Below are 25738 nucleotides of genomic sequence, written 5' to 3' on the forward strand. Positions count from 1 at the left end.
CGCTGCCGCTGGGGCTTGGGAACCCCGAGAGGGGAGTTGGAGCCAGAAACTCGGATCTGAGCTGCTCTCCCACTCCCGGCGCCACGCCTGTTCGCTTTGACAGCTTTGCTCTGCTCGCAGAGGGCACCCGCCGCTGGCGGGGATTCTCGGGCCGGCCGCCCGGCCATAGGCTCTGCTGTGACCCACGTGGCTCAGCCTGAGGCCATTATTGGCCTGACTGACTGCCTTAAGAAGCAAGGCCCAGGTTCCCCCGAGCACCCGCATTTGTTTCGATTTTCTCTCTCAGCTGAGTTTACTGCACACACCAGTATGCGCAGTTGGTAGAGCTCTCCAAAGTGGGGAGCGCAAGAAAATCTTAGAACTACTATTCATGTATAGAAACTGTTTCATCAGACTTTAAACCATCCATTGTATGTTTGCCAAATAATCTATAAATGTACATATTGAGGTTGTACATTTAAACTTTTTTTTCTTTTTAACTGTTAGGGAAATATGGTAAAAAAGAAAAAGTTTGCAGACTCTAGCTCTGCAGGGCGGAAACAGTTGATTCTATTTCATGAATGCAGTTTGTACACACCACCAAGGATACTACTGAACTAACACACAAAGATCCAGCGGCAGTTCTGGAGAGTAAACTGTAACTTCTGAGGCATTCACAGTGTCTTTTGATTTTGAAAACATTTTTAGGCATTACTCATTTTGATTTTGATAAATTGGGACTCGAATGGTTTTCTCATGTGGCAAGGAGGAAAGAAGCGGGCTCTCTGGCCGATCCCGGCCCGGCGGAGTCCCTCAGCTGCAGACGGTGTCTACTCTCTCGTCCGATTGAAAGAAGGCAGGACAGGGAGCTAGGTGTAGGCAGTGTTTACAAAAGAAATAAAAGTACTGTGTGTTTTATGACAATGTCAGCCTTTGGCTTACACTGGTTGTGTAACTTCTTGGCTCTCTGGGGTCCTGACTTAGACAGATACTTTCTCCGACCCGAAGGTGCGGCCGGGCTATCTCTGGGTCTCAGTGGTTACCACTCCCAGACTGAGCTTGACCAACGCCGCCGACCATTTTGCCCTGGGCGTCCTGGGCAGCCTCTGACAGGCACCTGTAGAAAGGAACATATTCCTTGAACTGCAACGTGGGGTTTTAGAGAAACTAGACACCTTTGCAGGAAAGCCTAGGCAAGAGGGCTCAAGGAACCCTTGCCCTCTTGTGAAGCACAAGGAGCCAACAATAAAAATCACTACAATTTGACTTTCCTAAAGTACAAACTACATCTAGTCCTTGAACAGGTATATTTTAATATATTTTTCTCCTAGCGGAAATATTTTCCTTTCCATGAATACGGATTGAATGCACTAAGCAAAAAGCCAAGGTGGGATTTGACTTCTCTGTAGAATTCTGTTAGATGCTGGCGTCGTCTCAGAATCGGCGTTGAGGTGTGTGCTGGGTACCGACTGGTCCCCGCAAGCCTGGGAACGCATGCAGCTACCAGGAAGCCCGGAGGGTGGGGAGTTTCGACGATTTCTTCAGGGAAAAGGGCCACCTGCGATCCTGGGGCAGGAGTGTAGGGGGAGGGATTGAAAGGCCGTGGGACCCGCGAACCTAATCTCTGCACACCTGCCTCAATGAGTCTATTGTTCGCGGCGGCCGCGGAGAACCCGACGCTATCACCCAAGCCGCGAGTGACCACATCGATCCGGAACGCAGGGCCGGAGGGGTTGCCTGGCCGCGGCGTGTTGACCCTCGGAGATAATCTGCCAAATCGCGGCGGGTTGACTTGACGACGGGGTTATGAGCCTGTGGCGAGTTCTGCTTGGGACAAAGATCGGCCACCTTTCCCCTCTTCTTCCTTCTTCTCTTCCTCCCATCTTCTCCCCTCGCCAGTCACCCCCTCCTCCAGATTTGGCAGGCAGCACCCCCCTCCGCCGTTGGCCTCACCTGCCATCCTCGACCTAGAGTGTTTACTTTGCACTTCTCGCTAATTGCACGTTTCTGTAAATTGGTCTCCATTTCGATGCTTCATTTGCTCTCATTTAATGTTTTTGCTCTGCCCTGCAGAAAGAAAAGAGACGCTCAGCAGAAAGCAAACCCGCTCACCGCGCTGAAGGGCAAAAAACCCGGGAACCCAGGCTGCACGAGCACGTGGGGGAGGGGACAGGGCGCCGAAGGTGCACGTTCTCACTTTCACAAGTAGCATTTGCTGCTGCTTGCTACCTAAAGAATTGATCCAGGAAGCTAAGGTCAAACAGCCATTTAGTATTATCACTTAGTGGGACAAAGCTAACAGGGTCTTTGGATTGGTCAATTATATATATTATACATAATACATATATGACCTCACCCCGTAGAACCCTCCACTGAGCGAAGTCGTGTGTCATATTTCTTCTGTGGATGTAGCTCCTGGTATCATAAAAGCGCCAAGTCCATTACAGGAGAAATGCGTTTCCGCTCCGCATCCCCGCTGACGCCTGCGCCGCTCTCGCCTCCCACAGGCCCGGAGCGTTACTGAGCCATTAGGCGAGCGCCTTCCCGAGCCATTTAACAGCAGCTCTTATGGATAAACAAACAAGAAAGGCTGTAAACCAATTATAGTGTGGACAGTGAAAAACTCGTTTATTAGCAGGACGTCCTGATAGCCCTCGGTGATATTGCGGGTCCTCGTCTGCCCTCTCCTCCCTTCCCTTCCTGGGATGCAGTTTGTGCCCTGGAGAACACGGGTCACCTTGTTCTTGCTTTTTCACAAGCGTGCGGAGGGCTCAATCGGGTTTGGTCTTAAGAATTTTAAAGCCATTGTATCCCATTATAAAGGAGAAAAATAGATGAACCATATTTAACGCAAAGGATATGTGCTTTAAGGAATTTAATTTATTAGAGCATATTTGTTTTTTATAATTAATTTGTTCTTAAAAATACAAATTAAATTATATCCTGAGTTGAAACACTAAAGCGAATGATGTGATGTTGTAATGCAAATACTGCCATAATTTACTTTGAATTTGGTCATGCTAGCCTTTCCTTCAGTGAGCACTTACACAGGTCGGTTTTATTCCACAGGGCGAACAATCCTTCCTTCCTACTGCCCTGGGATTTCCTCAGAGCCTGGTACCCAGGTCTGAGAGGGGCCAAGGAAAATCTCTCTCATTTAGGAAAAGAGGACCTCAGACTTTGAATTAAAAGCTCTCCATCGTGTAGCACAGCAAAACAATCCAGCAAAAATAGGTGGAGAGTGGAAATTATTTTCCAGAAAATTCAGCCCCTTCCTCATCCGATTGTGTATGTAAATGCAGCCTAAAAATCTCACTTAGGTGGATACTTGATTTGTTCTTTGCCTCACTGGCTTTCTCTAGCAGGAGAGCAGAGCAGAGCGTGGCCGCTCCATTGTCCACCACAGGACTGAGCTGTTCACTTGGTTCCCTCTTACTGCTCCTTCCCAGAAGTGGGACCCCTAGCCTACCAACCCTTTTGTATTCTTTTTGTTTGATCCTCCTGAGGCTCTCAGTTTAGTTTGCAGCTGAAAGGAAAGTGTGGAAGGAAGTAGAGACTCCTAAGGCTCCCTGCTACACGGACCCCCGCCCCCCGCCCCCCTTCGCCTCCGGCAGAACTATTGCCTACCCTTGCATTTTGGACCCATTCCTTCCTTCTGCTCTCACCCAGGCTCTACCACCCAGATAAACAGTCTCCAAAAATCCTAGTCCTGTCATTTCCCTTCTCATTTTAGTCCGGGATAACCATGTTCTAGCTTCCAACCAAATTCCCTTCTTTGTCTTCCACCCTCCTCCCATCACCAGTTCCTGTGACTAAATTCTTTGTTCTCCTGGAACGTTTTCTTACCTTCAGCTTCCTGCACAAGCCCGAAGAAGACACACACTTCCCTGACCCTCCAGCCATGTTTCTAAACCATCCTGCCTTTCACATAGTTTTAGTTGGAAGGACAAATATTTTCACTAGTATTTTTTGATGAAACACCTATTCAGCCCTTCCTGTGTGTCCACTGCAATCTCTTTGAGGGAGAGAAACCCAGTAGTAAAAATATGTTTTGGCTTTGGTGGGTGATGGGAAGCACTTGGAAGATGCACACACGTTTCCCTCTGCCCTGGACAAGCTGTGTGTCCCCTGGCAAGTTCCATAAGTCCACTAAGCCTCCCTGTGTCCTTATTTGTAAAGTGGACACAATATACTGCCCATAAGGTAGATTTACTGCATACTGTGACAAGAGCACATACATGGAGCCAGGCTCTGTTTCAAGCATTTTACATATGTTAATCTTCATTAGCATATGTTAAAATGCCATTAGGTAGATACCAGTATTCTCTCTTTGCTGTGGGGGAAACTGAGGCACAGAGCTATAACTTGCCCAGAATCACACAGCTGGTAAGTGGCAGAACCTAGATGCCAGAGGAGCTTTTTCTCTTGGAGGTGCCACTATACTATCTTGCCTATGTAGTGGGTAGTCAAGACATTTTTAAAATTGTTTTTGTGAGACTTCACTGAGACAAAATGTTTAATGTTCTGTAGGCAGTCAATAAATAAGTGGTCATTGCTCCCTTTCTCCCCTAGAATTGCTTTTTATGCCTCTACAAGCATCCAAAATAATGGCAGAGCTGTTTAAAAAAGCTCATATCTACAGACATTCCCAGACAGGCAGACCTGGAAGGTATGTTCAGGAACACTGGGAGAAAGCACTGGGTGGCTATATTCCTGTATTTTAGGGGAATATGCCCCAAAGTGCTTACGGGAGAGGTGGGGGTGGGGAGGGCTGGATGGCACTCTCTCAAGGCAGCCCTCCACACCCCACAGACAAACAGGTGCAGGAGCTTCTCCTTTCTACATCCAGGAAAGCCTGATGAAAAGGCTTGGAAGCTGAACGAATCACATCCTTACTGGGATGAGCATCCTAGTAGATGTGGAATCCAGCATCTGAGCCATGTCTAAATAGCCAGAGGCCACTCCCACTGCATTGTCTATGGTTCTCCCATTCCCCCGGTTGAAGATGAAGCAATTGTCATTAATTCAGAGGAAATCTTCAAATAGCTCAAAGGAGAAGGGAGTGACTCCAGTATCTGGGTTGGAGCAGGGCTGGAATCCTCTCCATCCCAACTTTCTCCAGGTTGGGAGGGTAGTCATGTGCAACCCTGGTTTTCCTTGTGGAGATGCAGAAACATCTTCATCGAAGTGATTCTTCTGTGTGGAATCCTTAGGTGGAATCCAAAGTGATTCATTAGGTTCCCAAACCTAAGATCCATACAAAAGCGTTAAAATTAAAAATCGGTGGGAATTAAAGTGGGAGGGTCAGCTCCAAACTCAGAAGGGCAGCACTGAAGGCCGTCACTTTGGACTTCTTAGAGTAGACCCATTCTCTTTCTTGCAGAGAATTATGTAAAGGCTCTTTGGTTGTAGTGCCAATGCCACTGAATTTTCCTATTCATAATTTTTCCTAAGGCAGAGATCTCTTATCACTGTACTGATGTGCTGAGAGAAACTGAATTTGAATACATTTATTTTGTGCATTTTCTCCAATTACACATTACAACACATTTATATTTATAAGCACATTTCACAAAGGTACAAACTCCTACTAATCAATGAAATAACCTGGAGTAGTATTTCTGGAACTGTGATTGTTGAACCATGTGTATCAAAATCACTGTGATGCTTGTGGTGAATACTATGTAGTATAGACAAAATTAAGTTATAATGTTGTATATCTGAAATATATATAATATTGAGTACCAATTTTACCACAGTAAAAAAATTACTGGTGTGTTCATAAAATGCAAGTTCCTGAGACTAATTTGATACCTACAGAATAAGCATATCTGGGTGTGATGGGACCTAGGAATATGCATTTCCAAAAACCCAAAGTCATTCTTTTGTTCTTAAAGATATTATTTGTTTTGAGATAGGAGGGAAGAGAGGGGAAGGAGAGGGGGAAAAGCATAGATGTGCAAGGGAAACATCAATTGGTTGCCCCTTCCATGCCCCTAACTGGGGACCCGGCCCACAACCGAGGCTTGTACCCTGACAAGGAATTGAACCAGTGACCTTTTGTTTCGCGTGATGATGCCCAACCCACTAAGCCACACCAGTCAGGGCCCAAGGTCATTCTTATGTACACTAAAAAATTGAAAATAACAACAACAAAAAGAAATATAAACATTTAAACTATAATTTATTTGAGATACGGAGATTTATAGGTACTCTTAAAGAACAAACATGAAGCATGCGTATTCAAATAAAAATATTCTTCTATGTTATATGGTTTTTGCGAGGTTTAAGTGAGGAAATGTATGGAAAAATGCTTAAGTCAGTGCAGAAAACATGTTAATTTTTTCTCTTTTTATTCACCTCCTACACCCTCCCATATGGCAACCAATAGCTTGCTCTCTGTATGTATGAGTCTGTTTCTGTTTTGTTTTGTATGTCTTTTTAAATTCCACATATAAGTGAAATCATTTGGTATTAGTCTTTCTCTGTCTGATGTAATTCACTTAGCGTAATATTCTCTAGGTCTGTCCATGTTATTGCAAATGATAAGATTTCGTTCTTTTTTATTGTTGAGTAATACTCCATTGTATATATGTACCACTTTTTCTTTATCCATTCTTCTATTGATGGACACCTACGTTGCTTCTATATCTTGGTTGTTGTAGGTAATGCTTCAATAAACACAGGGTACATATATCTTTTCAAATTAGTGTTTGTTTTTTTTTTAAATCCTCACCTCAGGATATATTTATTGATTTTGAGAGAGAAAGAGACAGACAGACAGACATTGATGTGATACCTCCCATTTGAACAAAATGGCTATTTTGGGGTCTTTTTTAGGTCCATATCAGTTTTATAATTAGTTGTTCCGGTTCTGAGAAGAATATCATTGCTATTTTAACAGGGATTGCACTGACTCTGTGGATTGCTTTAGGTAGTAAATACATTCTAATGATATTAATCCTTCCAATCCAGGAACATGATATACCCTTCCATTTATTTGTATCCTCTTCAGTTTCTTTCATCAATGTCATAGTTTTGAGAGTACAGTTCTTTCCCCTCTTTGGTTAAATTTATTCCTAGGCATTTTATGCTTTTTATGCAATTATAAATGGGATTGTTTTATTAATTTCTACTTCTGATGGGTTGTTATGGGTGTAGAGAAACTCAATACATTGATTCTGTATATTGATTTTACTGAATTAATTAATTAGTTTTAATAGTTTTTTGGTGGTATCTAGAAAGCAAAGTTATTTAAATCTCTACATGGGAAAACACATATAAATCCTGAACATTTTTATAGCAGGTTATAAATCCCAAACATTTTCATAGATTTCCTTTCCTATCTTACACATCCATTTTTCATGTGACTATGGACTTAGAAAGGATCAGCAGGATCTTATTTTATTATTGTGCTTACTCCCACTGAGCTCTTTAGAAAGAGTAGGGCTCTCCTTGGGATGTTAATGTGGCCCCAAGGTAGGTTCAGAGAAGTTGAGCTGAGCATTTCCAGCCACAGTAGCTAACACATAAGGGCAAATAAAGGGAGGCAATAAAACCAAAGCAAATTGATTCATCTCCAGGCAGTACCATTAACTTGTGTCTTAATGCCATACTTTCTCTACACTGAACATGACCAAATAGCTTCCTTTAAAGGTAAATGAATTTTATATAATTTGCTGCTAATTCCATTTAATTCTGCCCACATGAGCTTGTGATAAGGGAATGTTAAACTGGTTAACAACAACAGGCTAAAAGGGGCATTCAGGAAGAGGCCAATATTTGATTTCCAAGTGCTCTGGCTCAGCACTGAGAAATCCAGATTATTATGAGTGTGTTGGTTTCTTGGTTATTTGCTTTCTGTTCTCCTCGCTCCTGAGTAAAGGGCAGTGAGAAAACAGTAGGATCCCATCTGTCACAATGAGGCCAATAACAATAATAACAGCTACTCCTTTTTATAAAATCATTCTTGTTCTGACAAACTCCCTTTGGACTGTAGAGAATCAGGAAGAGTAAAAATAATAGAATCAATAACAACTTTGTTATCTAGTAACTTAAACAACCCTTGCCTGCTGAGATGGCAGAACAGGCTTTCTTATCTTGGAAACAGGAAAACTTTCTGGATAGTAAACTGTTTTTCACAAAATGTTTCTAACTGGATTAGGTTCCTAGAGAAAGTGCCTAAGGTAGGAACCATGCTAAATTCTAATCACTTACACACAATATTTTAAAACACAGGAAAGAGTTTAGATCTCTTTAATACATATTATTCTTTTTATTTAAGAAAATATCAACTGTTGTACAATTATTTGAGTGTTGGAAACCTTAAGTGGGAAATTCTCATTTAAATGTCTGGATCATCTGGTCAACTTGTTTTGTTTTTTTTGTTCCTCTATCTGTACTTGTCTGCATCAGTACTTGCCCCACACTGTGCTCTTCTGAGAGCTGTTGTAATGCACACCCAAGTCTTCATAGTCAAGAAATGCTCTCTCTACTGAACAATCTATCCACAGAACAGCAGGGAGTGGGCCTGGTTTGACTGGGATATTCCATGTTTATTTCTTTGCTTGTAAGTATTGATGACTTAGTTTAAGAGCCACGAAAGGGAGCAATTTCCCCCACAGGGCAGGTGTTCATAATAGCAACTAATGAGATAATACACATACTACAGAGCTTGTCCTGCCTGACCTGATTCGTTTAGATAATTGAAGGGAAAGTAGAAACTGAAGAACTTAAAAAATCAAGTTAGTCTTTACTGTTCCAATTTATACCCAAGTTCATCACTCGTATGCTGAGCTTCCAGTACAGCCTCAATCATTTCACATTTCATTGTCACTCTAACACCTTACACAGCATGTCCTTAAAGTTTGAACATTTAGATGACTTTAGATAATATTTAGTATTCTATGTGTATAAAATAAAATAATATTATGTATACATCCCAGACTTTATGGCCACCCTACATAATTTCCATTGGTTTTTCTTGGGAAAGAGGTACACATGAACCTAAAATTCAATTTAGGGGAAAAAAATCTTTTCTCTTTTTACTGACGCTGTATTGTAAAACATCATCAATCAGCGTTGTCTGCTTCATTTACAAAGCAATTTATTAGACTCTGCCAACATAGTCACAGTCAAGCCTTGAAGTTTCTATAAGTTGCAGTTAGAGATTGTTATGAATCCAGATAAACAGCAGTGTTTTCTTACCTTCCCAGCAAATTGTGACAGGTGATAACAAAAAGGCAAACAAAAGTCTCTAACCCCTACCCTGGTGTTATCTGTCTCTTGCCTTGTAATTACACAGAATTTGGAGTTTTCTCAAGAGAGTGGAGTGGCACTATTTACCTTTTTGTATTTATTTGACAAGTAGCCAAACTTAAACATAATAACTCATTATTAAACTTAAATATAATAAATTCATTAAAGAAAGCTACTTACTGAGAAACATTCAAATTTTCCTCCTTTCTCCTGCTGCATTTCCTTATGAATCTCATCCCTCCAAGCCCTAGGGCCATTTTTTAAAGAGAATACTGATCTTACTCCATCCACTATTTATAACACTTTAAAAATTTTGTTCTGATTATTGTTTGATATGAGGACAGAAAAGAACTGGAGATGGTTCCTGTATATTTCAGCTGAAAAAGTAATTGAACAAAGTCGAGTGGCATTTCAATGAGGTTTCTTTTGTTTGTTTGTTTTTTTAGTATGTTTGATAAAGGGCAGTGGAGCAGTCTTGGAAAGAGGTCTGGTCAGTTCTTTATTCCTCATCAAACTCAACCTCCCTGTTCTCAAAGATGTGCTTGAAAAGACTTACTTTTGTTCAATTTCTAAGAAAGTCACTAATTGGGGCAATAGAAGCAACTAGCACCTCAGCACCAAATTTTGCACACAACCCTCATGTCTATCACCTTACTGGATGTTTCACAAATTTCACGTCCTTTCTCTCACCTTCTCCATCCCTAAGGTGCCCTAAAGCACAGGGCTTCAGTTTACACCAAGGAGTCACTATAGTTTTTCCTTTTCTGATGCCTGGGAGGAAGACATTGTATTACAATAAATAAGCTGTGATACTAAAGCCATAGTTCTGACTTTGTGGTTTTAGTGAAATAGCTCTTTGAGATTATCATGGATGCTCTGAATCATCTCCCCAGAAACACACACTTGCATGTTAGCACACAAAATTCTGCGTGAGATTTTAGGAAATTCATAACCCTCTGGCTCCCTAGCCCACCCATTACATCTTTCATGCAGCCAAGTTTCGCTGGATCCGATCCATGCCCAACTTGTGCTTTTCATCTCCACTTCTTTAGTTTGGGTTGATGGTACTTTGCACTCCCTGGAACTTTACAAAAGTTGCTTCCTTGTAAATATTCACAATGATCATTGTTTGTTTATTTGATTGCATACCCATGCTAGATAGAGAGGAATTATACATTGGGTAATTATTATTCATATTCCTGACTGTAGGCACCTGCTCTGCCAGGATAATAAACATAATGAGTTTGAAAAATGATGAGTTTGAAAGAGGTGAAATTATAATTCTAAGATTTATTAGAAATTCATAGACTTACAGGTACATGGCATTGATCTGTTGTCACAATGGTAGGTGGGCTCAAAATTGTTCTTCCTTTCTTCCCTTCAATAAATTTTTGTCTAATTATCTACTCTATGCCAGGAACTGTGGCAGGCTTTGGAGCTATAATAGAATAAGATATGATCTTTACCCTGGAGGTCTTGAATTCTAGTCATAAGAAGAAAGCAGGCATGTAAACACAGCCAGAGCAAGGAATTCCAGATGCCCTGAAGGTGTGGTTCTTACACCTCCTCAGGGAAGCTGGTGAACACATTGCTCATATTGAGATTGTCTGGCTTTTCCTTGAGGCCCAGTTTTCAGTTATTTCCTGAAAGCAGATAGGGTATAGTCTGGCCTCATCACTCACTAGTAGTTTGACTTTGGACTTTCAGCTGATCAAAACTTCAAATTTCTGATGTACTAAATGGCAGCTTGGTGAATTTTTAAAAGCATAGACTCTGGAGCTAGACTGTCTTGACTGAATCCCAGCATCATTGCTTACGAGCTGGGTAACCTTGAGTAAGTCCTTTAACTTCTCTGTACCTCTCAGTTACCTCTTCTGTAAAATAGGGATAATAATTATACTGCATAGGGTTGTACTCTGTGAGTTAAAAATGTGAAAAGCACCTCAAAAATAACACATACATACAGTTCCTAGATCTTCATTCATTCATTCATTCATATTCAATAAATGTCTATAGAATGTCTACTCTGTGCCACACACTATACTAGGTTTGGGGATGCCATAGTAATCTCTGCTTTAAAAAACTCTCTAGTCTAGTAGGTGAGCCAGGCAACTAGAGAGAAAATTTAAATGCAGTGAGATGATCTCCGTAATAGTGAAAAGTACAGGCACATCCTCAAATCCAGGGGTGCTTTTCTTTTTGCTTCATTAATCCCCTAGCTAAGGCACACACCCTCAGCAACTTTAGGATTTTTCTTATAGAGTTTTTTTCAGAAACTGAAAGACTTAATTATGTTAAAAAAAATAAAATTTACTGTTTTAACCATTTCTAAGAGTACAGTTGCAAAACTGAAGCTCTATAGCGGTTAAACAATCCCCCACTTCATTTTCCCCCCTGCCCCTGGCAACTACCTCACAAAGTTTTATAACTTTCATGCATGTTCTTCTTCATGTTAATTTCTCAATGTTCTGTCACTATAGTTACTGTCAATGAAATATCATCTTTCCTCAGATTCTACCTGGCTTGAGACTTTCCTTTAAAATCATTTTGCCTTTTCTCTTTCCATTGCTTTCTGGAATTCTTTGAACTCATGAACTTTGTGTCTTCTAAATAAAAATTGCTATAAATTGAGCAATGTTCTAGGAACAGGCTTGTTAATTACTGGGCTGATGGGGGCTGACCTAGTGCTCACTGTTTGCTGATTTCTGAGCTCACCTCTGTTAGAAGATATGGAAGGGAGTGGAAGGCAGCAGAAAAGACCTGTTTCATGTAAATTATAAGAAAACAAGTGTGTGAGGAAACACACTCATGTACACATGTCTTAGACATATTTATTTGAGTACCCAGCTTGTGTATACCAGGTATGTGGAACAGGAAGAAAGCAATGCTTTAAGAATACAAAACTGACGACATGCAGTATGAACATGAGTACAAGAGACTGAAGTAGTTAGACCAGTTCAGAGGTTGTTAAAGAGTAGTTGAGAAATGAGAACATGCAGTGTAAAATCATACTGGAAATGGAGAAAAAGAGAAAAATCCAGAATTTAACAAGAAGGACTACAGGACTTGGTGACCTGTTGTATAAGAAATAAAGGAAAAGGAATAAGAAGTGGAAACCAATAGTTGTTGAAAGTTGGCTTTGTGCCAGGTCCTGGACTGGGCCCTTTACCCATAAGATCTCATTTACATTTTATGACATTTCTCTGAGTTAAGTATTATTACCCCCCATTTTCCTATTGCAGAAGCAGAGATTCAGAAAGGTTGATTAGCTTGCCCAAAGTCACATGATTAGCAGTTGTTTGAGTCATTCACTCAGAATCTGTCTGACTACAAAACCTGTGCTTTTTTTGTTAGTGAGATGACTTCAAGGCTGATAGTTTGGGAGACTGAAAAAACTGAAATGAGGCTGTTGACAGAGGGGTTAGTCTTCAGGAAAAGGTAGTGATTAGTCCTATCTGAATATACTGAGTTTGGAATGAAGGTGGGGAGCCTAAATTCAAGGGACTCACTGACATTTGGAGATGAAGGACTGGGCAGCTAGAGACCTCAGTAGTGATTGGTTTCCTGAAAGACTGTAAAAAAGAAAGAGAATAGAGGGCAGAAAGGATAAAGGAGAATCAGTAAAGTCAGTCAAGGCAAGTTCACAGGACTGTGATTTGGTAGAAAAACAGCATTTGTGCTTCAGTATTGAAAAGTGAGACAAGACAGTTGGTTCCAGGTTGTCAGTCATGATTCAGAAAAGTCATTCTGAGTAGAATAGAGAATAGCACCTTACCTAATCTCAGTGTAAGTACCATAATTGGCTCGCGTCCTTGACTTCTGCTTTATATACATGCCCACTAGGTTCCCAATTTCCACCCACTCTGCCTCTTAAATAGCTCTTGAACTGGCCTTTCCTTAGTACCCTTGACCACTGCCCTTGTGAAGATTGAGTCTCATCTGGACTGTTGTGACAGGTGTCTACTGAGGCTCCCAGCTGCCTGTTTCTTCAATGGATGTGTGCTTTACCGCTAATTTTCCTTATGATATGAATTTTATAATTTTCTTAATCTAAAAATCTATTTACTGCCTATAAAGTCAAACTCCTTAATGAAGCCCAATGAGTCCTTCAATTTGGCACCAACTCTATCTTCAAGCTGCTTTTTTAACAAAGCACCCAATACTTCAGTCAAATGGCCCAGTGTCTGTTGGCATCCTGCCTCATAGCACCACAGCTACTGCCTGGATTAGCATTCTTTCATGCTTGTTCCTGTCAAGCTTCTGTATATCTTTTGAATTTAATACTATTTTCCTTTTTATCCTTTCTATGGTCCTTTCCATTCTAAGGCCAAGGAAATGGAAAGGACCAAAAAAGGATAAAAAGGAAAATAGTATTAAACTCAAATTCAAAACCAAGGCATTAGATACCTATGGTCCATGCTAGTATGATTATTGTAAGAGAAACACATACTAAGATCTTCTACATTTTTCTACTTTCTTGTAGATTCCTCAGGTTGTATTCACTACTGAGATGTTGATATCCACAAAAGAGGTTTTCCTTTTGTTTCCATTGTCCTTTCATCTGAGAAAAACAACCTATTGTCATGAGCAGTTGTCCTCCTTATCCTTGGCTCAGGCCTTTGTTTGCATGGTGGGTGCCCTCATCATTCTCTGGTCCTTAGAATGAGCCTTGAAGGCCTGGATGGTGAACAGACAGATTTTGTACTTGACTGTTTCCCAGAGCCCATGGATGATCAGCACACATGCTATGCCACTGGAATTGAACTTGAAAAACTTGAGACAAGAGAAGAGCTGAAACAGCACATTGCATTCAGAGCCAGGAGATTTGCATTTCAGATTTGTCCCTGATAGTTGGTGGCTGGAATCTAAAGAGACAGTGATTTAAAAGTGGAAGCGGGTGGAAGTGTCTGGGACATAGAATTGAGCAGGAATTTCCACTGCTGCACCTTCGGGGTCAGCTGTTAGGAAGACACCTGGTGAAAGACTCTCCCAACACCTGAAGGAAGTACTATTTATAACTCAAGAATCTGGTGACCTTCTTGAAGAGTTAGTTAAGGCCCATGGATGTGTTGCTAAGGCAGATTTGCTAAAAAGAGCACATATGGGCTGAAGCTGTGTTTCCATCTTTCCGTCAAGTTGGCTGAGCATAACAGATTTGTTCAGGCAGCCACCAGAAGCCAGGAGAAGCGTGGCATGGTTTCTCCCTCAGAGCCTCCAGAAGGAGCCAACCCTGCTGACACCTGGCTGACACTCCTAAATTGTGAGAGAATAAATTTCTGTTTTAAGCCACCCAGTCTGTGGTGATTTGTAAAGACAGCCCTAGAAAATGAATAGGGACCAATCTTATTTTTCTTACCCATGAATTGACAATAATAATAATACCTAATGGGGTTGTTGTGAGTATTAAAAGAGAAACTGTTTATGGAGGCACATTGATATAATTTTCATACTGTCTTTCCATTTTTTGCTTCAGTCTTGAGTAAATTTTGTTTTGAAAATCAGTTGACTTACCTCATCAGTCTCCTGTACTTCACCACTAGTCCCAAAGATGAGGAGCAAACCCCCCTAAGACAGAGGTAACTAGGTGAGTTTTGGACCATGAGTGAGATATTTTTGAACTCCTATAAGCTGTAAAATTCTCATCTACCTCAAGGTGAATGAGTAAGTTCCTATGATAGTTGCATAAAGTGACTGTCTGGGTGCTACAGTCCAATAATGGTTTTCATAGCACCGCGGCCCCACTGCAGTGATGCAGGAGTGCCCTTTGATACACCCTGCAGCCATTTCTCATGCTTGGAGGAGACATTCAAAGAATCTTAGTTTTTAGACCTGTAAGTGCTAAAAAATGACATCCAGAAAATATTAGTGGGTTTTTTAAAGTTATAAAGCTATCTCAAGAAATTACCTTTTGGTGTTCTGAATGTACACGTCAGATTTAATATAGATTTTTCAATTCTTCTTTTTCCTAAAGTTTATTTTGTAGTTTTTGAAAGTGCTAAGGGTTTTATGTCCTTTGATATGATTTGATCTCAGATCTTAACAAACATTCCTTGATTTAGAACTCTACCCTCTTGCTTATTTCATAAAAATATGTGCAACCTTGCTTGGACACTGAGCACGGGGCAGTAATGGGCACACCATCAGTTTAAGTTCTAGAAGGACCAACACATGGTCAGATATGGTTGCTTAGACTTAGCAGGGATAACACAGGCTGCACATAAGCAAGTTCCACATATAAACTATCTCACACTCTGCAGGGATGAGGAGAAAAGAGCAATTAAAGAATTCTGCAAACACATTGTTCAGTCAGATGACCTCTACCTCACAGAAAAATTGATTTGCTCTGCCTTAGTGGGAAGAGGGACGGCCAAGTGCAGGGTGCTGGAGACTGAATGTTTGTGTTCCCCTGACATTTGCAGGTTGAAATCCTAGCCACTGATATCAGGGTATTTGAAGGTAGGACATTTGGGAAGTGCTTAGGTCATGGGGTGCGCCTCATGATGGGACCGGAGCCTTTATGAAAGAGGCCTCAGAGAGCTTCCTTTACCCTTTAACCATGTGAGGACATAGCAAGAAGATAGCTGTCTGGGAACCAGAAAGCAGGCTCTCACTAGATATTGAAGCTGCCTGTTCCTAGATCTTTGACTTTCTAGCCGCTGAACTCTGAGAAATAGATTTTTGTTGTTTGCGAGCCACCCAGTCTGTGGTATTCTGTTAGGGCAGCCTGAATGGACTAAGACACAGGATGAGGCAATCATCAACCCACAGCACGCACTCTGGGGAGGTGGGACTATGGAAAGAGTAGTGAGGACCAGCAGGGAGAGCGCATGGCTTACAATGACTCAGTACTTTTATCCATGAAATCTCTTAAAATTCCTGCGAATGAAGCTGAGGCCCCTTAGCACTGTCAGAAATGGATCCCATGTCTTTGCAATTCTATTTCCTCAATGATCAATGTATAGCAAGTACTCAGTGTTTATTGATTCTCCCTCTCTCACTTCCTTGCGCCTCTCCACTCTCCTCCTTTCCTTCCTTCTTTCTTATATTCATAACTTCTATGTGTCAGTTGATTTTGGGCAGAGTATGGGGGGATTTAAAGATGAATTAGACACAGTGACTGCTATTGACTGTTTCATTGTTTTTGGAAAATTTTTAGAAAAATATGGATTTGCTTGCTGATTGCTACTTTCCCCATACATTTTATTTATTTCTGCAGTAGAACAGGTGCTACTCTCAGAGGCCTGAAACAAGGGCAAAGCAAGTGAAGGAATGGGTTGGAGTTTGAAGGTCCACATTTCAGATGGGTGGGGAGGCTGGCTGGGGAAACAGGAAAGAGAAGCAGGAAACAGTTTTTCCAGGGATTGATTTTTTAATCCCCCCCCAACCCACATCAATACATCATTCACAGAGCTAGTTAATTATCAATTTCCATGAGAAAGCAAAGCTGCTTTACTCTTTTTAGATCCCTTGAGGCCAGAGCAGGCGATACATAATATGCCTTTTGCTGAATTGAATGGTTTGTTCATGACTTCTGCATGCTCCGTGTACCTGAGAATAGGGCAAGCAATCTATTTTGTCTTTTCCCTTTACCATATTTTTTAGCTTTGTTTTTTTCTCTTCCCTTTTTCCCTTGCTTTTAAAACAAGTTGATAAAAGTTGCTCTATTTCCCATTTCCCCCACATACATGATAGGAAAATACAGTTTAATAGCTATTCTTTTAGTAATTCCCTTAAATTTTTAAACATCCATTGTGATTGCAAATTTTCCAATGGAGTCTAAAGTTATCTAAGATTGCTGTCTTCCTCTGTGCAAGATAGGGACAGTATTATACTTCAACTACTTATTAAACCACCCATTGTATCCATATTATTTTTATCTAAGGATTTAGTATCATCTTTTATAAATCAAAGATTTAGGTTTCTGGGTAGGTAATAAATGTTTAATTGAATATACCGACATATTTTATTCATTTTCAGACTCACTTTCTTGAGTCTGCCCTTCCCTCTGGTGTTTTCTTCAGATGATATTCTTTTTAAAAATTAGTTTTTTTATTTATTGACTTGAGAGAGAGAGAGCAAGTGAGAGAGAGAGAGAGAGGCATTGATTTGTTGTTCCACTTGTTTATGCTTTCATTGGTTGATTCTTGTATGTGCCCTGACCAGAGATCGAACCTACAACCTTGGTGTACTGGGATGATGCTCTAACCAACTGAGCTATCTGGCCAGGACCCTGATGATACTTTTTTAATGATGGTATGGGGCAGGTAAATAATATTAGGCTTTGTATATTTAACAATGTTTTCCCCTGGTCGGATGGTTCAGTTGGTTGAAGTGCCATCCTGTATACCAGAAAAAAAAGGTTGTGGGTTTGATTCTTACTTAGGATATGTAAAGGAGGCAATGATGTTTCTCTCTCTCCCCCCCCTTCCTCTCTCTCTAAAATTAATAAACATATCATTGAGTGAGGATTTAAAAAATAAAATAAAAGTTTTTATTTTTTTCTTCACAAAAATTGGTGATTGTATTGGGTATTTTTTGTTTGCCTCTCCAGGTCACTTTTCACCCATCTCCAGTCTGCCCTGTGTCCATGAGGGCTGCCTGCATGCGCTGCATTTACATGCTCTTTCACTTTCTTGCTGGCAGTGGGGTTAAGTCGATTAGAGGCACTAAAATGAGATCAGACTTGTAGTCTAGATAAGATGATATGGGCTCATTTCTCTGTTTTTTTTTTTCTCCTCTTGAGTATAATTCTGAACTCTGGAAATAACATAAGAGATACCAAAGGATGGTTCTAAAAGGTGGAAAGAAGGTGGACTGATTGAGGAATCCAGAACAGGAAGGGCAATATAGTTCTAGGTCATCTTACAACCACCCAACCAACAGAAAATCATGGCCCAGGCCTGGTGTTTTCCTAATCAAAAATCTAGCAACAGAAGGGAATGAGGGAGGCTCCTTCCTCCCCTGGATCAAACAGGAGACTCACCAATAGTACCAGGTGAACCCAGAAGCATCAATAAGTGGAATAAATCAGAAAACCCACTGACAATAAGTGATTAAGGGACATGTTTTCCTTCCCTGTCAGGCCAGAGAGCCCACTCCCACACTTAGAGATCCCGGGAGATGGGATGGCACTGGCCAGGGAGCTCCTACCACAACACATGAACAACTTGGGAAGGCGTATTGTTCTCATGGACCTGGGCCTCCCTTCCCCCACATACAGGTGCCAGGTGGCCTGGGCTACAAAAGCTCTTTCTGCCCCATTAGGCAGCACATACAGGGACAAGTAGAAGCTCCAGTTGCACAAGATAAACCAAGCAGACAAAAAAAAAAAAACAACACAACCACTTTAAGGGCTCTAAAAGTTAATTTGTCATTGGAATAAGAACCCACAAAATTAGGCAAAACCTGTGTGCTAAATCTAAACAGGGTGACCAGTTGCTAAAATGAAAGATTTAAATAGGACCCAGAGACTTCTAACACAATAACCAATGTCAAGCCTATAATAAAAAATCACCTATCATACCAAAAACCAGGAAAATCACAACTTGAAAAAGAAAAGACTATCAACAATCAGTTAGCAAAAATACATGATGAATCAGATGTTGATATTATCTGGTAAGTTTTTCTTTTACTTTATTTTTATCATCGACACTATTACAGATGTCCCCACCCTTTTGCCCACCTCCACCCAGTCCCCTTTCCCTCTGGCCATCATCACACTGTTCTCACCTTCTTTCATCCAGGCTGGCAATTTTTTTTTTAAAGCAGCTGTCATAACAATATTCAACAAGCAATTACAGAATATCTTGAAACAAATAAAAAATAAAAATCTCAGTAAGTAATAAAAAAGAACCAAATGAAAATTAAAAACTAAAAACCAAAATAATTAAAATAAATCTTACTGGTTCGATGCAATAGTAGAGTGTTAATGACAGAACATGAAATCAGTGAAGTTGAGGAGAGGTCAGTAGAATTTACACAATCTGAAAAAAACAGAGAATAGACTGAAAAAAAAATGGACAGACACTTAAGGACCTGTGGGAGTGAATCCCAAATAGAACAAACCTAGGAAGTCCATGCCAAAAACATATCACAATTGCACTTCTGAAAACTGATGACAAATATCTTGAAAGCAACTACAGAGAAAATTCATATCGCCTATAGGAAATGCCAACTTCAATGACAACATAATTTCCATCTGAAACTATAGAGGCCAGAAGAAAATGGCACTACATTTTTCAAGTGCTGAAAGCCAAGAATTGTTCATTGTGAATACTATATCTGGTGAAACTACCCTGTAAGAATGAAAGGGAAATAAAGAAGGAGAACTAAAACAAAACAAAACAAAACAAAACAAAACAAAAACCACCTTATTGCTGGCAGACTAACTCTAAAAGAATAGCTAAAGGAAGTTCTTCAACCAGAAATAAAATGATAAAAGAAGGAATCTTGGATCATTAGGAAGGAAGAACAACAGAAAGAGCAGAACATGGGTACATACAATAGATTAAACTTTTTTTAGTATATTTTATTGATTACGCTATTACAGTTGTCCCATTTTTTCCCCTTTATCCCCCTCCACCTTGCACCCCACCCACCCACCTTAGTTCATGTCCATGGGTCATACATGTAAGTTCTTTGGCTTCTCCATTTCCTATACTATTCTTAACCTCCCCCTGCCTATTTTGTACCTACCATTTATGCTTCTTATTCTCTGTACCTTTTCCTCCATTCTCCTCCATCCCCATCACTCCTGATCTCCATTTCTGTGATTCTGTTCCTGTTCTAGTTGTTTCCTTAGTTTGTTTTCGTTTTTAGATTCAGTGGTTGATAATTGTGAGTTCGTTATCATTATACTGTTCATAGTTTCTGATCTTCATCTTTTTCTTGGATACGTCCCTCTCACGTTTCATATAATATGGGCTTTGTGATAATGAACTCCTTTAACTTGACCTTATCTGAGAAGCCCTTTACTTGACCTTCCATTCTAAATGATAGCTTTGTTGGATAGAGTAATCTTGGATGTAGGTCCTTGTCTTTCATGACTTTGAATACTTCTTTCCAGCCCCTTCTGGCCTGCACGGTTTCTTTTGAGAAATCAGCTGCTAGTCTTATGGGAACTCCTTTGTAGATAACTGTCTCCTTTTCTCTTGCTGCTTTTAAGATTTTCCCCTTATCTTTAATATGGGGTAATGTAATTATGATGTGCCCCGTATCTGTTTCCTTGGTGTATGTTTCTTTGGGTCCAACTTCTTTGGAACTCTCTGAAATTCCTGGATCTCCTGCAAGTCTATTTCCTTCGCCAGATTGGGGAGTTCTCCTTCATTATTTTTTCAAATAAGTTTTCTTGTTCTTCCTTTTCTCCTTCTGGAACCCCTATGATTCAGATATTGGAATGTTTGAAGTTGTCCCAGAGGTTCCTGAGCCTCTCCTAATTTTTTTTGAATTCTTGTTTCTTCATTCCACTCTGGTTGAATGTTTATTTCTTCTTTCTGTTCCAAAGTGTTGATTTGAGTCCCGGTTTCCTTCCTTTCACTCTTGGTTCCCTGTAATTTTTTTCTTTATTTCACTTTGCAGAGCCTTCACCTTTTCCTCCATATTTTTTTCACCATACTCAACCAATTCTGTGAGCATCCAGATTACCAGTGTTTTGAACTATGCATCTGATAAGTTGGCTATCTCTTCATTGCTTAGCATTATTTTTGGAGCTTTGGTCTGTTCATCAGGGTCTTATCTCTTTTCTCCGCATGACTGGTACGTTGGAAGGGGAGGGACCTTAGGTATTCACCAGAGCCAGGAAACCAAGGTCATTGTGTTGTGACGTTGCATGTGGGGGAAGGGTCTGAGAAGGAACAATGCCGCCTGCTTCGCTTCCTGCCAGCTTTCAGTCACTTTCCCCACTACCCTTAAGCAAATTGGGCCCTTCTGGTGCTAATTCCTGGGTAGGGGGGTTTGTATACATTCTAGGACCCTGTGGGTCCCTCCAGTGTACTCTCCTGTTAGGCTGGGAGTTTCTTCCACCACTGCGACCCCCACAGGTTTTTGCAGTCAGAGGTTTTGAGGCTTTCTTTTCCTGCACTGGAACCCTGGATTGTGCAGTCTGTCTCGCTCCCCAGCTGTTCCTCCCAGTTTATCCACCTGGTCTTCCAGCTGCTGCCTTGCCACGCATTCTCTCCACCCTGGCTGCCTGTCTCTGCCCCTCCTACCTGTCTGGATAAATGTTTCTTCTTTAGCTCCATGGTTGGTGGGTTTCCATAAAGTTCGGTTTTCTAGCAATTCTGGTTATTTTTTGTTTTTAAATTTGTTGTTGTCCTTCTTTTGGTTGTGTGAGGGGGCCAAGTATATCTGCCTACAGCTGCATCTTGCCCAGGAAGTTCTGTTCTATGTTATTGTTCAAGTTATTGGGAAATTAATGTTCTTTCTGCTTTTACCTAGAGTATATTTCTTGGTTCTCTGTAAAAAATGTTGTTCTTGAGGCCACCTGAGCCTGCACTTAGTGATTTCCCTGTTTTCTCCCCACGGAATTTTCTGAACCACATCGCCCTTTTCTTGGTCATCTCTTCTTCTAGTCAGCCTTTCTGGCCTGTCCTTGCTTTCAGCATTTCAATCCCACAAGAGTTCTGAATGCACACTTGTCATGCAAGTTTTCTACTTTTTAATCATTAATCTTCTCCCTCAAAGAGTCAAATCCAAGGAAACCAGGCTAATCTCCTATTTTGTACTGCCAAACACCCCTTCAGGGGGATGTGCTTACATTTTCAGGCCACATTGTTGTGGTGGAAGAATTAACATAAACTTTGTCATAACTAAATCTTTTTTTCATTTTTATAACCCTTTCACTGGCTAGGATCAAGTTATTCTCAGTACATAAATTTTTAAAGAAAAGGAATAATTATCTTAAAATGAAAGACAAGTCAATTTTTCTATTACAAGTAACTTAAATTTTTAATTTTTTAAGATGTTATTTATTTATTTTTAGGGAGAGAGGGAAAGAAACAATGACATGAGAGAGAAACACTGAACGGTTGCCTCTCACATCCCCACAACTGGGGACCTGGTCCACAACCCAGGCATGAGACCTGACTGGGAATTGAACTGGAAAATTTTTGGTTTGCAGGCTGGCACTCAATCCATTGAGCCACATCAGCCAGGACAGTAACTCACACTTCTTTAAAAAAGAGTTTCCAACTATTGCCTTTAGTGAGGATTACTACTATCTTTAGGGAATTTTTGTATATTTTCCGCCCACCAGTAAGTAACACACCTGTCCATGAATTTAAATTTCTTTTCTAAAGGCTGTCTACTCTGTTCAAAAATAGCCTACTCAATCTTAAAATTTGGTGCTAGGACAATTTGTATATTTGTTTATTCAATAAAAATTTACTAAGCATAGTGTATATATCAAACAAGGCATAATTCAAGCGGTTTTATGGTAAGTTGTGGCTCTTGTTTTCCAGGACTTACAATATAACACAAGAGAAGAGTGACTGTAATAGCTGATCCTCTGATGCTTTCAGGAAGCTTTACCTCCCCTATCGTCTGGGGAAGGCACATGACCCAGACCTGACAGTCAGACCCTTCCAACCCACGGGCTCCTAAATGGCACAAGAGTAGGTGGGCCACCAAAGCTGGGCCAGAGTTCCTCCCAGAGGTTTCTCTGTTGAAAGTAAATGGGACATTTCTCTTGCACTTAGATGGCAAGCTGTATGGTGGCATTGGGCTACCTGATGTCCACTGTCCTTCCATAGAGGAAACCAGTTAGCTATAGGTAAGAATTAAGCTAATTTACAAAATGCAGTCAAATTATATATAGAGGTTGAGAGCTCTGATAATTTAGTGTGAGGGTTTGGATCTAGTTGTATCTGAGGCTTACTCCACATTTCAAGTTATTTGAGCTTAAATTTGACTTTGCTAATTTGCATGGAGAACTTGTCACTTGCAGCTGAGAGGGTTCTGATTCACACAAGGAGGTAATCAGTAATGAGTGGCACAATGAATGACAAGAAAAATAAAACAAGCTTCTACAAAAATTAAAAGTTAAGAGAGTTCTCCTTCGTTAGGAAAGATCAGGAAAAAGTGGCATTTGAGCTTGTTCTTAAACCTTGATATGTAGAAATGGACAAGAGAACATCCCAGATAGATAAAACAAAAGGGAAGTGGTCAAAAATTGCACAGATTGGCAAGCATGTATTCATGGCAGAGTAGTATTGAAGCTAAGACTTAAAAGGTCAGCTTAGGCTACTCAGTGGAGGACCTTGAATTCCAACAGACTATCCACCTAACATTGTCCAGCTGGACATGGAGAATGTTAGACTTGTAACTCAGGAGAGTGCCTAGGCCCAGAAACAGGTTGGGAGTTGTTTGCAGAAAAACTGTAGTTCAAGCCTTCAGGTGTCTGAACCACTCATAATAATGGTAACTAATGTATTTGGAACACTAATTCATGTTAGGCATTATGCTAAAGTATGGTAATTAAATAGTTTTATTTAATCCTTAGAGAACTCCTATAAGGTAGGCACTACTTTTTACCAAATTTAGGATTTGAAGTTTGAAATAAGGCTCACTGCCCTAACTGGTATGGCTCAGTTGGTTGGGCATCAGCTGGCAAGGTGAAAGGTCTCCAGTTCAATTCCCAGTTAGGGAACATGCCTGGGTTGTATGTTTGGTCCTGGGTCAGGGCGCATGCAAGAGTCAAGTGATTGATGTTTCCTTCATACACCAATGTTTCTCTCCCTCTCTTTCTCCCTCCCTTCCTCTCTCTCTAAAAATAAGTAAATAAAATCTTTCTTTAAAAAAAAAAGAAGGCTTACAGAGTTTGCCTATTCAAAGTGACCAGTTCAAAGACCCAAAACTAGTTAGCGGCAAAGCCAGGACTTGAACTGAAGTCTGTCTTCATTCCAGGGCACAGATCTTAACCACCATGCTATACTGCCCTCCCCAGTGGAAGAATGTTGGGGTGGGGTGAAAGGCAGATAAAGAATCTTGGGAAACATCTAGCAGGAGCACAATTTTGTGCACTTTTGGGGCAGATGGAACCCTGGATCCACAGATGCCATTTGAAGGTGCCGGAGCCAGGCCATGGTATTTTTGACCTGTCTCCGTTGCTTGTAGTTTTATTTAATATTTCTGCTCTTCTTCCTATAACAATTGTGCCTAAACACTTGCTTACCAATTTTAGGTGCCTGTGTCACAATGTCTCAACCTATCTTTTTAAGCCAAACATTGACGATATCAGCGTTTCTGTCAATGTAGGTCCCTGAATGACTGTATGCGACAGACTCTTCTCTCCACTATAGGACATAAGACTTGGGAGATTATCTGTTACAGTGACTAATGTTACCTTAGTTAACACATAAGGAGATTCAATTAAAGAATAAAACCAGTTCCCTAGAATTCTTTTTCATTCTTCCCATACTTAAAAATTCAATAGGTGAATTGAATGACAAAATTATCACTCTTGAAATTTAAAAAAATTGGTTTTAAAAATCACATATAGTAAATTATTTTAAAACATATTGTAGAATAAAATACAAAAAGAAGGAATATATAAAGGAAAACAAAAGATACCTGGAAAGTAGATCTTGGAGACCCCCTATGCAAGTAATATCAATGCCAGAAGGAAAAAAAATGTAGGACAGGGTAATAAAGGACTGATCAAGGAAATTTTTGCCTATTTGTGGACTAATTTATGCAAGTTTAGGAGAAGTGATAAAAGTACACATGTAGGCATATCCTGGTAAAATTTGAAAATTCTAAAGTTAAAGATAAATTTTACATGCTTCCAGCTCCACAGAATAAGTTACTTAAAGAAGAAAAAAAATTAACTGGCACTATTCTTTTCATATGCAGCACCGAAGCTAGTGGAATGGTAGAATAGTGTTCACAGATTACTGAAGGAAAGAAACTAGGAGCCAAGAATGCATAGCATGTCAAGATAGTATCTACTTACTTGGGGGAAAAAAAAAAAGATTTGCTGGGACGCAAGGATTCAGAGATCATTGTTCGCATAAGCCATCTGAGGAAAAAGTTCCAGAATGAACTCTGTCAAGAAAAAGGAGGGGAAAACTGCTCAGCCACGGCGGTCCCGGAGAGAAGATCAATCGCCCCGAACGGAGCTGAAGAAGAAATTGTTCAAGCGACGGCGGGTGTTGACCCGGGAGCGGTGGCTGAGGCACCGCGTGGTCGGGGCTGTGATAGACGAAGGGCTGATCACACGGCACTACCTCAAGAAGCGGGCGTCCAGTTCACATGCCAACATTACACTGTCCGGGAGGAAGCACAGAAAACTCCTCCAGCAGACCCGGCTTGCCCAGAAAGAGAAAGCAGCTATGGAGGTGGAAACCTCTGCAAAGCCAGCCAGGACTAGTGAACCACAGCCCAAATCTCAAAAGAAGACCAAAGCCCCCCAGGATGTAGACATGGAGGACCTTGAAGAAGGAAGCTAAATCTTACCCCTTTCACCGAAAGATTCTCAGCTGGAGCCAGAGCTCAGTGGTTATTG

At 40.7% G+C, this 25738-nt stretch overlaps 1 pseudogene; it reads left to right on the top strand.

Moving 5' to 3' along the window:
- Positions 1-1619: 1619 nt before the first annotated feature.
- LOC129073462 (uncharacterized protein C11orf98-like) lies at positions 1620-25738 on the top strand (annotated as a pseudogene).

This window comes from Pteronotus mesoamericanus, unplaced genomic scaffold, assembly GCF_021234165.1.
Source record: "Pteronotus mesoamericanus isolate MK-2021 breed Mesoamerican mustached bat unplaced genomic scaffold, CSHL_Meso_final contig_41, whole genome shotgun sequence".
In the NCBI taxonomy this organism is placed as follows: Eukaryota; Metazoa; Chordata; class Mammalia; order Chiroptera; family Mormoopidae; genus Pteronotus; species Pteronotus mesoamericanus.